Source organism: Peromyscus leucopus, chromosome X (assembly GCF_004664715.2).
Source record: "Peromyscus leucopus breed LL Stock chromosome X, UCI_PerLeu_2.1, whole genome shotgun sequence".
NCBI lineage: Eukaryota > Metazoa > Chordata > Mammalia > Rodentia > Cricetidae > Peromyscus > Peromyscus leucopus.
This window is the reverse complement of record NC_051083.1, coordinates 62895486-62911474: the sequence shown is the minus strand read 5'-3', so window position 1 is coordinate 62911474 and position 15989 is coordinate 62895486. Positions and strand designations below refer to the sequence as shown.

Sequence of the window (15989 nt, the reverse complement as noted above, 5' to 3'; positions counted from 1 at the left end):
AAATTAAAAATAAAAATAAAAACAACTGTTGTGTTCTTTTGAAAGATTGCTCTGGTTAGCTTTTTTTTTTTTTCCGCTGCCATATACATTTTAAGGTTGGTTTTTCTATGCAAAGAATGGGCCTGCAATTTTAACTGGGGTTGCACTGAATCTGTAGTTTGCTTTTCATAGGCTGACCATTGTCACAAGATTAATTGTTTTAATCTATAAGCATGGAAGGTCTTTCCATCTTCTGGTGTCTTCCTCAAGCTCTTTTTTCAGTGTCTTCAAGTTTTCATTGCAGAGGGCTTTCTCTTCATTGGTTAGGTTTATTCCTAAGTATTTTACTTTTTGACTGGGAATTGTGAGTGGGACTGTTGCCCTGGTTTCTATTTGGTTGTTTGTCATTGCTATATAGAAAGGCTATTTGTGTGCATTGATTTGATAGTCTACCACTTTACTGAGAGTGTTTAAGCAGCACTGAGAGGTTTTTTGAGTCTTGTATGTAAAGAATCATGTGGGATGTCTTCTACTTGTATCCCTTATATTTGCTCCACTAGCCTTATCGCTCTAGCTGACTTTAAGCACTATATTGAGTAGGAATTGTGAGAGTGGCCACTCTTGTCTTGTTCTTAATCTTAGTGGGAATGCATGATGGCGATTGGCTTGTATACAGCTTTTATGATATTGAGGTATGCTCCCTCCATTCCTAGTGTCCCCACGGGTTTTTTCTGCAGTATTTTTTATATAATTAAAATACTTTTTGCTGGGGCTGTTGTGCCACAGAGGATGGAGTCTCACCCACGCTTGGGCCTGCCCTTCTTGGGGGCCCCAAGGTGCCTTGGCTCTTCTGTGGCCTGGCCGTCAGCGCTGGTTGTGGAGCCACTCTCAGGATGAAGGGCAGCGAGGGGGACACGGGCGAACAGGTCCTGTTGAACTCGGAGGTGGACAGCCCTGCAGGCTGGGCCATGTACTGGGAGTTTGTGCACTGGGGCTAGCTGGACCGTATGGGGGGGCTAGTCAGCACTCTCTGCGGGCGCTCAGCTGGCACAGCCTCTACCTCAGCCAGGCAAAGCTCAAAGCCTCCAGTCGCACATCTGCTCTGCTGCCGGACTCTGCCACGGTGGCCACGGTGGAGGTGCAGCTGGAGAGTGATCATGAATACCCACCTGCTGGTGGCCTTCAGTGGCTGTGCATCTCTTGGCACTCATGGTCTCCACATGTCTGCTGCCCCACATCGAAGCCATGAGCAACATCCACAATCTCAACTCTGTCCACTAGTCATCACACCAAAGACTCCATCGCTACGTGGAGCTGGCCTGGGTCTTCTCCACTGCCCTGGGCACCTTTCTCTTCCTTGCCAGAGTTGTTCTGGTGGGCTGGGTCAAGTTTGTGCCCATTGGGGCACCCACGGACAAACCAGCTCCTGTGGTACCTATGTCCCAGGTGCCAACTCTGACCACCTCCCTTAGGTTAGCTTCCAGCCTCACACCATCCTCGATATCACAGCAGCCTTCCAAAGCCTGCCCACCCCAGCAAGTGTGTGGTGGTGCTCAGGAGCCAGGTTGGCAGGCATCTGTGATCTCCACGGCAATCATGGTACCTGTGGGACTTGTGTTTACGGCCTTTGCCCTACATTTCTGCCGATCCTTGGTGGCCACAAGACGGACCACCAGAAGCAGGAGCTGGAGGAACTCAGACGCCTGTAGGGGGGAGCTGTAGGTTGTGTGAGCCTGGCTTTAGGCTGTTGCAAGCAGTGCCTCCCTGTGTCTGCAAGAGAGCCCAGGGATCTACAGACCTTATTCCTTGTCCCAGACTGGAGCCACCTCCTGTAAGCTACTCTCAGAGGCTGAATTCCTGCTCAGAGTCCCACACTCCCAGGGATGGTATCTGTCATCATGTCCCAGTGGGTTTCGTAAGCTCCACTTTGCTTGGCTGGAGGAACGAGAGTTAGTAGAAAGACCTCAGTCTAAGGACCCTTGGTAGATGAGAGGTAAGCAGACCCTAGTGGGCTATTTTGTGCCTATTTGCTACTCCACAGGAAGGTGACATGCCTGCACAACTGTCCTCAAGGCAGTTAACCCTTGCTTGCTTGTGTCTAATCTATTTTACAGTTGGCATCCTGGAGAGATTTTTTGATGGGTTCTCCATTCCTGCTAGCTGCACAATCCCTCTGTTCTTGCGCCCCCCATCCATTCCTCTTCTGTTTCTGTTTAAGAAAGGGCAGGTCTCCCATGAGCATCAATAAAACATGGCATATTTCATGCTGAATTTTACCTTGTTTTGTAAATAAATTGTGTCTCACATAAATATTTTTTATTATAGATGTTGAATTTTGTCAAATGCCTTTTCTGCATCTACTTAGATGATCACATGTTTTCTGTCCTTTAGCCTATGTGCTGGATAACATTTATTGATTTTACTAAAATATATTGAACCATCTCTGTAATGAATCCAGCTTGGTTGCAATAGACGGCCTTTTTGATGTGATGTTATTGAATTCAGTTTGCATTTTGCATCTGTGTTCATCAGGGAGACTGGTTAGCCATCACCAACTTTCCTTTTTTTCTTTTGGTGATGTTTTTATCTGGTTTTGGAGTCAGTGTAATAGTAGCTTCATAAAAAGAGTATTTAAGTGCTCTAGACTATAGGGGATATTCTCATTCAAAATATCTACATAGCCAAAGCTGACCTTGAATTCACTATGGAGTTGAAGATGACCTTGAATATTTGATCCTCCTGTCACTACCTCCAAAATGCCGATATCACAATGCCTAATTTTGTGTGGCGCTGGGGATTGAACCCATGGGCTTCATGAATGTTAAGCAAACGCACGACCAGCCGAGCTACAGCCACAACTCCTGATTTATATTTAGTAGTTTGTCTTACTATACTAGAGATTAAATCCAGGACCTTGCACATAATACAATATGCATATACTCTACTACTGAGCTAGATTGTCAGTCCCCAATTTTTAATCAAGGACAGAAATCACATGATCATCTCAATTGATGCAGAAAAGTCTTTTGACAAAATCCAATATCCCTTCATGATAAAAGCCCCGAGGAAACTAGGAATAGAAGAAACCTATCTCAGCATAATAAAGGCTATACCAGCAAACCTATCATCAACATTATACTGATGGAGAAAAAGTATTTTCATTAAAGTCAGGAATAAGGTGGTGTGTCCACTTTCTTCAATATATATCTTGAATATGTCTTATCTGAAGTCTTAAGGAAATAAGAGAGATACAGTCAGCAAAGGAAGAAGTCAAAGTATCCTTATGTGCAATGATATGATTCTATACATAGTAGATTATATCGGAAAACTCTTAGATCTGACAAATACTTTCACCATAGTGGCAGGATACAAAATTAGCACACAAAAATCACTAGATATACGAATAACAAACATGTTGGGAATTAAATCAAGAAAACAACCCCATTTGCAGTTGTCTTAAAAATATCTTAGTAATTCCCAGCAACAACATAGCAGCTCTCAACCATCTATAATGGGATCTGATGCCCTCTTCTGACATGCAGGCATACCTGCAGATAGAGCACTTTATATTTTAACAAAAAAAACTTGTCTATTTCAGCCAGGTGGTAGTGGCGCATACTTTTAATCCCAGCACTCGGGAGGCAGAGCCAGGCAGATCTCTTTGAGTTCAAGACCAGCCTGGTCTACAAAGCGAGTTCCAGGACAGGCTCCAAAGCTACACAGAGAAACCCTGTCTCGAAAAAAAAAATCTTATAAACAAAGGGTTCAGTGAGTAGGAGCACTTGATAAATGAGAAAAGGACCTAAGCTTGAATCCTCAGAACATATACTTTAAAAAATAACCCAGGCATGGCTGTGCATGTGTCCATAGCCTTAGCATTGTTAGGGACAGAGACAGGAGGATCACTGGGGTTTGCTGGTCACCAGCCTAGCTGCAAGCTCAATTTGAGAGGCTGTCTCAAAGGAATGGGTGGATAGTGATGGAAGCACAAAAGAGTCTGGAGAGTCAAAGCAATTTGAATATAAAGAACAACGCTGTAGATATCACCCAAACTGACTTCAAGTTGTACTATACGACTATGGGAACAAAGTGGCATGCTAATGGCACAAAAAGAGACATGTAGGTATATGGAATCAAATGGAGGACCATGATATAAACCCATCCAAACAGAGCCAACTGATTATAAAGATGTGAAGAAAAATGCATTGGAGAAAGGTCGGTTTCTCCATCAAATGATGCTGGGAGATTTGGATATCCATATAAAGAAGAATGAAACTACATCCCTATCTCTTAGCCTATACAAAAACCAACACTCCAAGCGGATGAGAGTCAATAATATAATACTTTAAGCTCTAAAACTCTCTCGAGAAAAAGTAGGGAAAATACTTCAAGATATAAGCACAAGCAAGGATTTTCAGAATAGGACTCTGCTTGCTCAGGTAATGAGCCTAACAATTGACAAATAGGACTCATGAAATTAAGGAAGTTTCATGCTGCAAAGGAAACAACTGAGTGAAAGGCAACCTGAAATATGGGAGAATTTCTTTGCCAGCTGTACGTCTGACAGAGGCTTAGTATCTGGAATACATAAAGAATGGGGAAAAAAACCTACATAAATCAAACAACTCAATCAATGAAGTAAATCGATAGTTCTCAAAGGATGAAATACAAATGGTCAGTAAACATGAAAAAAAAAAGCGTTCAACCTCACTAGCTGTGATGGTTAAGATTGATCATCAATTTGGCAGGGTCTAAAATGACCATGAAAACAAGCCCCTGAGCATGTCTGTGAAGGATTATCTAGATTAGGCTAATTGAGAGGGATAGATCCACTGTAACCTCTGGGAGGCGTCATTCTGTGGACTGGGGTCCTGGTTGCATGAGCACGAGCATGTCTCTCCTTCCTGACTGGGGATTCAGTGTGACTAGCTGCCTCACACTCCTGCTGTCATGCCTTCCTCAATCTACATCTTCAATTTGTGGGCCAGAATAAATCCTTCCTTCCTTAAATTGTTTTTTTCAGCTATTTTGTCCCGACAACAAGAAAAGTAACTAACACACTAGACATTCAGGAAATGCAAATTAAAATTACATCGAGATTCCATCTAATTGTAATCACAAAGGCAGTCTTCAAGAAAACAGGTAACAGCTCAGTGTGGTGGCGCATGCCTTAATCCCATTGTTCCTGAGGCAGAGGCAGGGGGAACTTCTGAGTTCAGAGCCTGCATGGTCTACAGAGCAAGTTCCAGGATAGCCAGAGTTACACAGAGAAACCTTGTCTCAAAAAACCAAAAAGAAACACTTACACATGAAGTTGAGAAGTGCTGTATTACTGTGTCACCTTTACACTTTCCTACTTGTTCTGTAATGGGAACTGAGAGCGCTTTTGATGACCAGAAAAAGCCTCCTTGACATACCGATCACGTAGTGTTCTCTGTATAAGTGGACTGAGTGTAGCAGACTTAGTAGAAATTAAATTATGCTCATAACTTACCTCTTTTCTTCCAGAGAGAAGCTGTATTGACTAGCAAGTATACATGTTTTAATTTTTAATTGCACTTAATCAAACAATCAGTCATCAATCAATCAGTTGTCTCCTACCATATGGGTTCTGGGGATCAATCAGGCTTGGTAACAGTCACGTTTACTGCCTAAATCATGTCACCAGCCCATGTGCATGTTTTTGAAAGGAGCAAGCTGGGTTTCTTTCTTTTTTAAAAATATTTATTTATTTATTTATTTTATGTATAAGTGCTCTATCTGCATGTACACCTTTAAGCCAGAAAAGGGCATCAGATCCTTCTAGAGATGGTTGTGAACCACCATGTGGTTGCTGGGAATAGACCCTGGGTCCAGAGAAGCCAGTCTTCTTAACTGCTGAGTCATCTCTCCAGCCCTGCAAGCTGGGTTTCTATTTGCAGCTGAACTTTTAAGCTGTGGATATTGGCCATATTTGTGTGTGCTTATTTAGGGGAAGCACATAAATTTTTTGAAGGATAATTGTTCTCTTCTGGAGGATTTACTCAGGTTATTGAAGAGAGTTTTATTTTAAGGTAGGACAAATGTGTCTCAATATTTAGCTGTATCTTCTGTAAAGTCAACTGGCTATATGTTTATCATTTGTTGATCAGAGAGGCAAACCATCTTGAGTGTATGTAGACTTCTTAGTAGGCTGTAGCAGATTAATAAGAGACCTTCAAGTGAGACCTTTTCTTTGTTTTTGTGAATCTGGCTTCTCAGAAAGGCGCACGATTATTTTGAAATGGTACCAAATTGCTGTATTTTTTTTCCAGAGCTGAGGACCAAACCCAGGGCCTTGCACTTGCTAGGCAAGCGCTCTACCACTGAGCTAAATCCCCAACACAAATTGCTGTATTTTTAAACCTATCTGTCACATGCATCTTCTATGGCAGTCCCTGAAACTGGCTCCCTAAACATTGTCTGTGTAATTTCTATTATTTACACACAATTATTTCTGTTTGGGATGTCTTTCCCTGCTTCACTTCCTGAAAGCCCATGCATTCATTAATAGCACCTAACATACAGAAGTTACCTATTGATTACTGAGTCAACAGAAAATGTTTTTATAAGGTCTCAAGGATCAATATACCAGGTCTTGTTATTCTTCAGTACAACCCATGTAGTTATTGTGATTTTTTTTTCCGAGACAGGGTTTCTCTGTGTAGCTTTGTGCCTTTCCTGGAACTCACTCTGTAGCCCAGGCTGGCCTCGAACTCACAGAGATCTGCTTGTCTCTGCCTCCCAAGTGCTGGGATTAAAGGCGTGTGCCACTACTGCCCAACTCTCATTGTGATTTTTTTTAAATGTTTTACACATTTTATTCTGACATCATTTTCTAAAAACAAAAATATGCATACATTTGCATTCATCAACACCCCCTTCTTTAAATATGGCTTCACTTCTGCCTCCAGGCTCTGCTTTCCATTTGCCGTGAGTGTTCACCAGTCGCTTTCCCGGGCTGACTCACCATTAGCAGCATAATTTCTCCTAGGACTTGTATAACAGACACAACATAGACAGGACTTCAGTCTGTTGTTTTTTTTCCTTTTTTCTTTCTTTTAAAAATAAGCTTATTTTCAGGTTGTCATATTTTTTTGAATATATTGTTCAACATTTTATTATTTAGAAGGTATTATGTTTCAGGCAAAGGTTTTTTTTCTCCACTCAGGAGGTACTATTATTTTCTAAAAAGATAAGTGGTTGTCTGTGTGGTCATCAACAAACAGCACAGAATAGATGAGCTTGAAGGATCCAAGTCTGAAATGACAACAAATTATTTTTATTATAATTTTCCAGTTCCATGTAACATGCCTATTGTTGAAAAGAATCTGCAAAGCCTGGCAAAGAGCTGTTAGCTGAGAGAACTGAGATAGCATTTAATGTATGTTCCAGAGACTCCATGGTTACCTGGAGCATGCTTGCTCCCTTTCTGTCGCAGAGAACTGATGGATGTCTGCTGAAATCTTGTATGTTTGTAGGTTTTCTTGGCACAGCTGCAATGAAACATTTCAACATCTGGTTGTCACCTATAGCCATTTTTTTTTTTTTCAGATTCGTCCAAAGGTTTAATAATTCCTGGAACAAGCTCCCCAAAAGAAAAATGATCTATTCTCTGAGAAATACTGTAAGAATCATGGTTGACAAGTGCTGCCCAATGTGCATGTCCTAGAGGAAGTGGGATTGCCTTGCTCACAGTTATGTGAAAATTCCCTGCTGCGTTATTGGTATACAGATGACCATGGATTCTGCATGCATCTGGAGAGAGCGATGAATCATCTTCCCTTGGTGGGAGTGCTGTTGATGTGCCTTAAAAGCACTTTTGAATATCACATATTGAAATGAATGCTCTTCTGCAGCCTACTCTGAGTCAGCTGTAACATGCTCTCTGCTGTGACGAAAGGTCAAATACTACTGATCCGTAAACTAGACCATCTGTGGATGCAACCATTTTCTCTGCTAAATCCAGTACATCTGCTCCAACATACTGGCACTTCATGGTAACAGACATAGCTATGTTGATTCTCAATTTGCTAGAAAAGTCCTTGTCTATTTCATATTTGTACTTTGATACACTGAGAATTCCATTATTGTTAATAAAGCCACAGTGGTAAATGCTATTAGAGAAACTGTCACCCAACTGGCTGACATCTTTACATAGTTGTCAGGAACCTTGGCAACAGCATTCAACTCCTTCACTAAACTTGTTGTTTTTCTCCCCCAACTCAGTCACCTCATCTTCAGGAAAACCTCCCTCTTCCTTCACATAGTCATGATTTATTGGGGTGGGGCACACACTTGCCATGACACACATTTAGAGGTTAGAGAACCATCTGTAGGAATCAGTGTTCTTCTTCCATCATATAGGTCCTTGTGCTACTGTCCCAGCTGGCCACTGTAGCTAGAGTTTTTCTGCTTTACCCACAGTCAGGACAAATCTCTGTCACCCTCCAGTCCCTCAGCCGCTCAGACCCAACCAAGTAAACACAGAGACTTATATTGCATACAAACTGTATGGCCGTGGCAGGCTTCTTGCTAACTGTTCTTATAGCTTAAATTAATCATTTCCATACATCTATACCCTGCCACGTGGCTGGTGGCTTACCGGCGTCTTCACATGCTGCTGGTCATGGCGGCTGCTGCAGTGACTCTCTGTGTCAGCCTTCCACTTCCCAGAATTCTCCTCTCTCCTTGTCCCACCTACTTCCTGCCTGGCCACTTGCCAACCAGTGTTTTATTTATGGACCAATCAGAGCAATTTGACATACAGACTGTCCCACAGCACTTCCCCTTTCTTTTTTTTAAAAGGAAGGTTTTAACTTTTACACATCTCCAAAGTCAGCTTGGTATATTTGGGAATTTGGGCGTAGCTTCTCTTACTACTTCCTGCTGGAGGGGGGCGCTGTATCTTATGGGGACACAAAGAAAATTTTAGGATCATGGAGTAGTCCTTGAGACCGTATCGTCTGAGCCAGTTGCCTTGAAACGATTCTGGATGTTGGATCATCTGGGCCATGGTGTCATCGGAGACCTTTCAGGTGGTCTTGGTTGGTCAAACCTGATGTATCTTAATCTGGAACAAATCCATAGCCTCTGGCTTTCTGTAGAAACAAAAGCAGAGCCTCTTTTCCAAAGCAACATATCCTTATAGCCAAATTTTGAAGTCAAGGTACCTTTAAAATATACATTTTGGCATAACTCAACAGCTTTTGCAATCAAATGTTTTTCTTCAGTTACGAATATCAAAGAGAACATAATCCAGATTCTCTGTGTGGTAGCCATCTTTATGTGGCTTATGTTTTATATTACCTTGAGCCTATTGCTTTAAACTGCAGCCTTTTAAGCCTGAAACGGCGCTGTGGCTGCTGGCTCCACCCACTTCAGCTTCCCAACATGGCGGTGGTACGTTTTCCACCAGCTCTGGGAGCTATCAACTCTCAGAAATAGTGGGTCTATGCTTCTTATCCAAGCAGCATGTAGCCCAGAAACCTCTTTTTTTGTTTTGTACTAGCAAAGGCTAAATCCACCACGCAGCTTAATGTGCCACTTGCAGAGGCCTCATTCCCGCCATACTGCAGACCGAGCTCACACGCCAGGAACCCGCCAGTAACTCAAACTGGCAGCTGCTGCTCATTTGAGAGAGACAATTAGGAAGCTGTTTTTAGCTCCATTTTAGAATCTTTTCTCAGGTTTTAGGTGGAAACTCTTGCCCTCTCGTTGGGCGCCATTTGTAGCTAGAGTTTTTCTGCTTTACCCACAGTCAGGACAAATCTCTGTCACCCGCCAGTCCCTCAGCCGCTCAGACCCAACCAAGTAAACACAGAGACTTATATTGCATACAAACTGTATGGCCGTGGCAGGCTTCTTGCTAACTGTTCTTATAGCTTAAATTAATCATTTCCATACATCTATACCCTGCCACGTGGCTGGTGGCTTACCGGCGTCTTCACATGCTGCTGGTCATGGCGGCTGCTGCAGTGACTCTCTGTGTCAGCCTTCCACTTCCCAGAATTCTCCTCTCTCCTTGTCCCACCTACTTCCTGCCTGGCCACTTGCCAACCAGTGTTTTATTTATGGACCAATCAGAGCAATTTGACATACAGACTGTCCCACAGCAGGCCACTATGTTTCACAGAAGCCCAGATCATTATGATTGTTTATACCTATAGTTTTATTTATGGAATTATACCTTTACTTTTTTAAAAAAAAATTTTTTATTTTTTGAAATTAAAATATAATGACATCATTTTCCCTCTTTCCTTTTTTCCCTCCAACCCCTCCAGCGTGACCCCTTCAATCTCTCTCAAACTCATGGCCTCTTTTTCTTTAATTGTTGTGTTTTATAACATAACACAATATATAAACTCAACCTTCTCAGTCTATAACATGTTACTTGTATGTATGTATGTATATGATTTCAGGACTAACCATTTGGTATTGGGTAACCAACTGTGGGTCTTTTCCTGGGAGGAGACAATTTCTCTTGCTTTCAGCATTTGCTGGTTGCCTACAGTTCCTTGTCATCCTTGTTTAGGTCTTATGTTAGCAGTCATGTTGATGAGACTTCACAGATATAGCTTCTCTGGCATTTCTAGGAAACGCAACCTCACAGCAAACTTCCTATTCCTCTGATTCTTACAATTTTTCTGCCCACTCCCCTTTTGCTCTGATCTCTAAGCCTTTGGCACAGGAGTTGTGTGGTAGACAGATCAGTTGGGGCTGGTATCAAACAATCTCTTGTTCTTTGAATTTTGATTGGTTGTAGTTTCTTTTGTAATGGACTCCTGTTGCAAAGAGATGTTTCCTTGACGAGGGGTGAGATCTATATTTATCTGTAGGGAGGACAAATATTTATGATATAGTTAAAGATTATGCTGGTTTAGTAACATGATGGTTTTAGGTTCTCCTCTGAGATCTATGACTTTACTAGCCATGGGTAACTGGTTAGGTTTCCAGGACCAGGCATGATTTCCCTCTTGTTATTAAGAAGATCTTAAGTCCAATTAGAGAGCTGTTGGTTACCACAAAGGTATGCATGCCACTACTGCACCCTTAGGGTTATTGTGTCATGCTGGTCATTGTTGTAATTCACAGACAGCATAGCAGGGGAGGACTACTGTTTGCTTCCCTTTCTTGGAAGCTTGCAAGGCACCTACTGGTAACATAAAAGCTCCTCAGGGAGGAGGCTTTCAGGGCAGATCCAGTTCTGATTTTCTAGGTCCTGTGTCTGAAGTAAGTTGGTGTCTTCAGTAATACGGATTCACCTTCAGTCTCTGGGAGGCAATCAAGGGCAACAACAATAGCCTACAATATTTTAGGAGTCTCTTGGACAGCTCTCATCTACAACTCAAAAGGAGGCTTCTCATGCCTGGTGTTTGTTTTGTGTGTGTGTGTGTGTGTGTGTGTGTGTGTGTGTGTGTGTGTTTTGGCTCTTGGGTGAACCATTATTATTAGCATGGATGGGAAAATGAATAACAATGTATACATGTATGTATATATGTGATCCTAGCCTGGAGTTTGGGGGTGTATCTGGGGGTTGAAGAGAGTTTGTGGAGGGGAGGATCTGTTGGACTCACCATGTCAGACCCTAATGCAAGATGTTCAGGAGACCCTAGTGCGAGGCTAGGCAGAGAGATTACGTGGGACACATGAGGGGCCTGTAGGTGGGGAGCAGCATAAGCAGGGGTGGCCAGACTAGGTGAGAGCACTGATGTGGCACCTGGGATAGACCTAGGGGTTTGAGGAGGTTATGTGGATGGGAGAAAGGATAAGGGAGACAAGGCTATACCTTGGCACAAAATGCACAGGGTCTGTCTGGACAGACGTTAGGATATGATGATATGCAAGGAGAATAGGGTTGGGGAGAATAGGGTTCACTTTCATATATTTATATATAAAATAATGAGGAAATACGAAAGTATTCTACAATAGTGTATTGTATAAGCGAGGAGACATTGACACATATCTACTAACATAGATTGATTTACTTTAAGCCAAAAGAAGTATAGTTCTTATAGATTGGTATCTCATGTATTTAACATTTTATCATAAAGAACATCATTGATTTCCCTTGCTTGTTGAATGTAACATATTTGTTTCCTTGCAGTTCTGTGGGTGGCTATTACAGGTGACTCACTCCTCTTTCAGTTACTGTTGTTTTTTTTTTATGAGTCATCTTTCCCTTCAAGCTAGGATGTACTTGAACATCCTTAGTAAATAGACCTGTCTGCTCCTCAGAGACTTTGTTCATCTATTGTTTAAAATGAAAATAAACAACTTGCATGGAATAATTAACTGATTAAGAAATGAAGCAAAAATGTCTCATAATAGAATTCTATTTACATTGTACCAAAGTAACTGTGCCCTGTATATAATTATTTCCACAACTGCAATTAGTATCTTTTCAAAAACTTAGGCTCATATTAAAAGCTCCATTTTGCTACTCATTTGCCAAATACTTACTGATTACTTTTCACCATCCTCTCTATTAGACTCTAGAAATAAAAAAGATACATAATCCATGCTTTCAAAGAGGCATAGTTCCAATGAGAAAGACAATTATTTATAATTAATTACAAATAAAGACAAATATTTGTAATTAATGCCAGAATGGCTGTGACAGAGGGGTGTAAGATGCTGTGAAAGTACCAGGGATAAAGTAGGTAACTTTGACTATGGACTAAGTATAGGAGTGGTATGTGAGGTGACTGTTTGATTGGAGAAATGAAGGATAGGGTGGAGAAATAGTGAAAGGTGAGGAATGCTTTGCCAAATATTTGATGTCCATACTCAATGTCAGGCAGAGGAATTGGAAAAGGAAATTCTTGGTAGAGGAGAAGTCATGTGAAAAGATGCAAATCATGGTTCATTGTCAAACTCAGTAGCTGCTTTTGAGCTCACAGACTATACTTTTAATTACACCCCCTTCCACCATTTCTTTTCCCTAACTTAGTAAGGATTGTTGAGTTATAGTATGAACATAAAAACTTGGGCCTGGGAGTGGTTGTGTATGCCCATAATACCAGCACTTGGGTGGTTTAGGCAGAAGTATCTTGAATTCAAGGCAAGCCTGGACTATAAAGTGAAACCTTAGGGAGAGAGAGAGAGAGACTGAGAGAGAGAGAGAGAGAGAGAGAGAGAGAGAGAGAGAGAGAGAGAGAGAGAGAGAGAGAGAGAGAGAGAGAGATGTGGATGGGAGAGAGAGAGGTGGGTGGGGGAGAGGGAGGGGAAAGGAGAGGGAGAAAAAGATGATAAATGATTTCTTTGCCATTTATTATCAAACAAAATCCATGCACATATATTAAAGAACAAATGGGGAAACTGAACTGAGTCACAAACCACTGCTTACATGTGCCACTACTCGCTACTCACTGGAAAAGACCACCTCTCTCAGTCACGTCCATCCCCAATGAAAACCCCACCTCTTGGGCCAAAACACTTCTCTCAATTGGCTAGTGGACCATTCCAGTACCATTTCCCCCATTTTTGTCTAATTAAGAAGGAAAGGTTCTAAATCTAACATAATAAAACTATATACAATAAGAATCATTATCAAATATTGTCCAAAGAGAAAAGAAAGGTAATAACCTTAACAAAATGAAACTACATACAACAAGAAACATATAAACTAAGAAACACATTCTCATTGTCCAGTCCATAAGTAATTGAAGAATTTATAGAGATTACTCCATTATCTGTCCTTTCCTGAAGAATCCAAAGTTTTATACTTAATATGCTTTTTGCCAAGATTCAGGAGAACTATAACTGTAACTGTCTAGTCTTCAGCCCCATCAAAGACCTGATAAAGAAGTAATATTACCTGAGTAAGCAGGAAGTGCAAACAATGAATTCCAAAAAAAGTAAGAAATGACAGAAACAGCTGGCTGCCTAGACAGTCACCCAATATTCCTCTGCAATGTTGGGGCAACCATCTTTGGCCTACAGGCCTAGAATATCTGACAGACTTTTTTCAGAAGCAGGAAATTTTGAAGGACTGTCCTACCCTGTCTTGGCAAAGTTCAACAGTTGCTTTTCTTTGTGTCTTCCTGGTCCAGTTTGGACAGGGTACTGTCAGCACTTGAGGCAAGGATAGTTCTTATCCTAATGGCTAGCTTATGGCACAAAGAAAGCAAACTCCATATGGAGTTTCTTCAATGCCCATCATTCTCTTTAGAAGTAGATCAGTGCAGGCTAGGGGGCTAGAGCAGACACATCTCATGTTGAGAAAAGTCTAAGTTATTAAAACATTTTAAATGCCATATTCTGTAGGTCTTTAAAGTGTTTGAAGATTACCTATCTATCTGAAATATATCTCTGTATCCCTAGAAAACCTAACTAACATGACTATAAGTTTGATTGTTATGGATGACCATTAGCCTATATTTCTTTATTATCCTAAATAGCTTTTAAGGACTAAAACTTCACATTGCATAATTAAACAAGTTGTATAGGTCCGAGCTATATAGGTAATACCTTAAGCAAAAATAGAAACAGATGTATAGTACAAGGACAATAACCTCAAATTTGTTTTTTCTTTTTGTTTGTTTTTTGTTTTTTTTTGAGACAGGGTTTCTCTATGTAGCTTTGGAGCCTGTCCTGGAACTTGTTTTGTAGACTAGGCTGGCCTTGAACATACAGAGATCCACCTGCCTCTGCCTCCTGAGTGCTGGGATTAAGGGCATGTGCCACCACTGCTAGCTTAACCTCAAATTTGTAACAATATACAAAAATATCTTAAACAGAAGTAGAAACATATACACAGTATAGTAAAAATAACCTTAAATTTGTATCAATATACAAAAATCCATACCAATGTAAATTATTTAAGACTAGTATTTGCTTTTTAGTTAGAAAGTAGATTCAATAATCTACATTTTTATTTATCATATCTATCCCCGCTTTTTTTTGACCATATCCAATAACAACTTGTAACCAACTCCCCCCCACATGATGACAAATATCCAAAACCCAGTGAAAGACCCAAAACTACCCACCCCACCTCTTGGGAATGTGGGCATCGTTTTCTTTTTCTTTTTTCTTTTTTTGTTTTTCGAGACAGGGTTTCTCTGTGTAGCTTTGCGCCTTTCCTGGAACTCACTTGGTAGCCCAGGCTGGCCTTGAACTCACAGAGATCCGCCTGCCTCTGCCTCCTGAGTGCTGGGATTAAAGGCATGCGCCACCACCGCCCGGCTTCGTTTTCTTAAAAATTACTTCCTGCTGTCTGTGGGGCCACAGCATCTCTAGGGGACCCTGAAAAAACCAAAACAGTGGTCAGTCCTGGGAGAGCTAGCTGTATCATTTGTTGCCAGTCTCTGAGTGATGGGAAAGTGTAGGGCTTATCTGAAGTTCTAACTGGTGTAGTGCATGAGGGTGGGCCATCTCAGCTAACCACCTTGGAATTATCCTGAGTAGTTTGTAGTCCAAAGCTGATCTTTGTGTGGAGTTTATTGGCTTAGTGGCATTATCACAATCCAGGTAGAATCATCATTGAGGGGGCCCCATCAACTTTTTAGCAACTTCAGAGATCACTGTTAGAAATGTTTATCATTCACTGTAGAAAACTTAAACATATTAAATGTCATATGCTGCAAATCTTAGGGACATTAAAAGACCATGATCTATTAAATACATCCAGGATATCCATCCAGGCTTAATTCCTAAATATCCGTTTAAATTCAGGCCTGAAATCACATATAAGAAACTACATGAAACCTAAGGTTAGAATTAGTTAGTACTTTATAATATCATTAATATCAAAACAGAAAGTTTAAATTTTGAGATAGCATTTATACCTTAAGAAAAGTTTTAAAGAGTCAAAATTAATTTGAAGTGTATGAGATTAGTGACAACATAATAGTCCCTAGATTTTGGTTTTCTTCTGTCCTATACCAGGTGGCTCTTCTGATATGAGATGGAGACTTTGAATTTTCTTTTAACAAACATTCTTGGGTTTAGAGAAGGAGAGAGCCACACTCCAACTCCAAAGCCAACTT

The 15989-nt window shown here is 41.1% G+C and overlaps 2 pseudogenes; one reads left to right on the top strand and one right to left on the bottom strand.

Moving 5' to 3' along the window:
• Positions 1–872: 872 nt before the first annotated feature.
• On the top strand, positions 873–1688 carry LOC114708588 (annotated as a pseudogene).
• A 5476-nt stretch (positions 1689–7164) lies between these two features.
• On the bottom strand, positions 7165–8235 carry LOC114708589 (annotated as a pseudogene).
• Positions 8236–15989: the final 7754 nt, after the last annotated feature.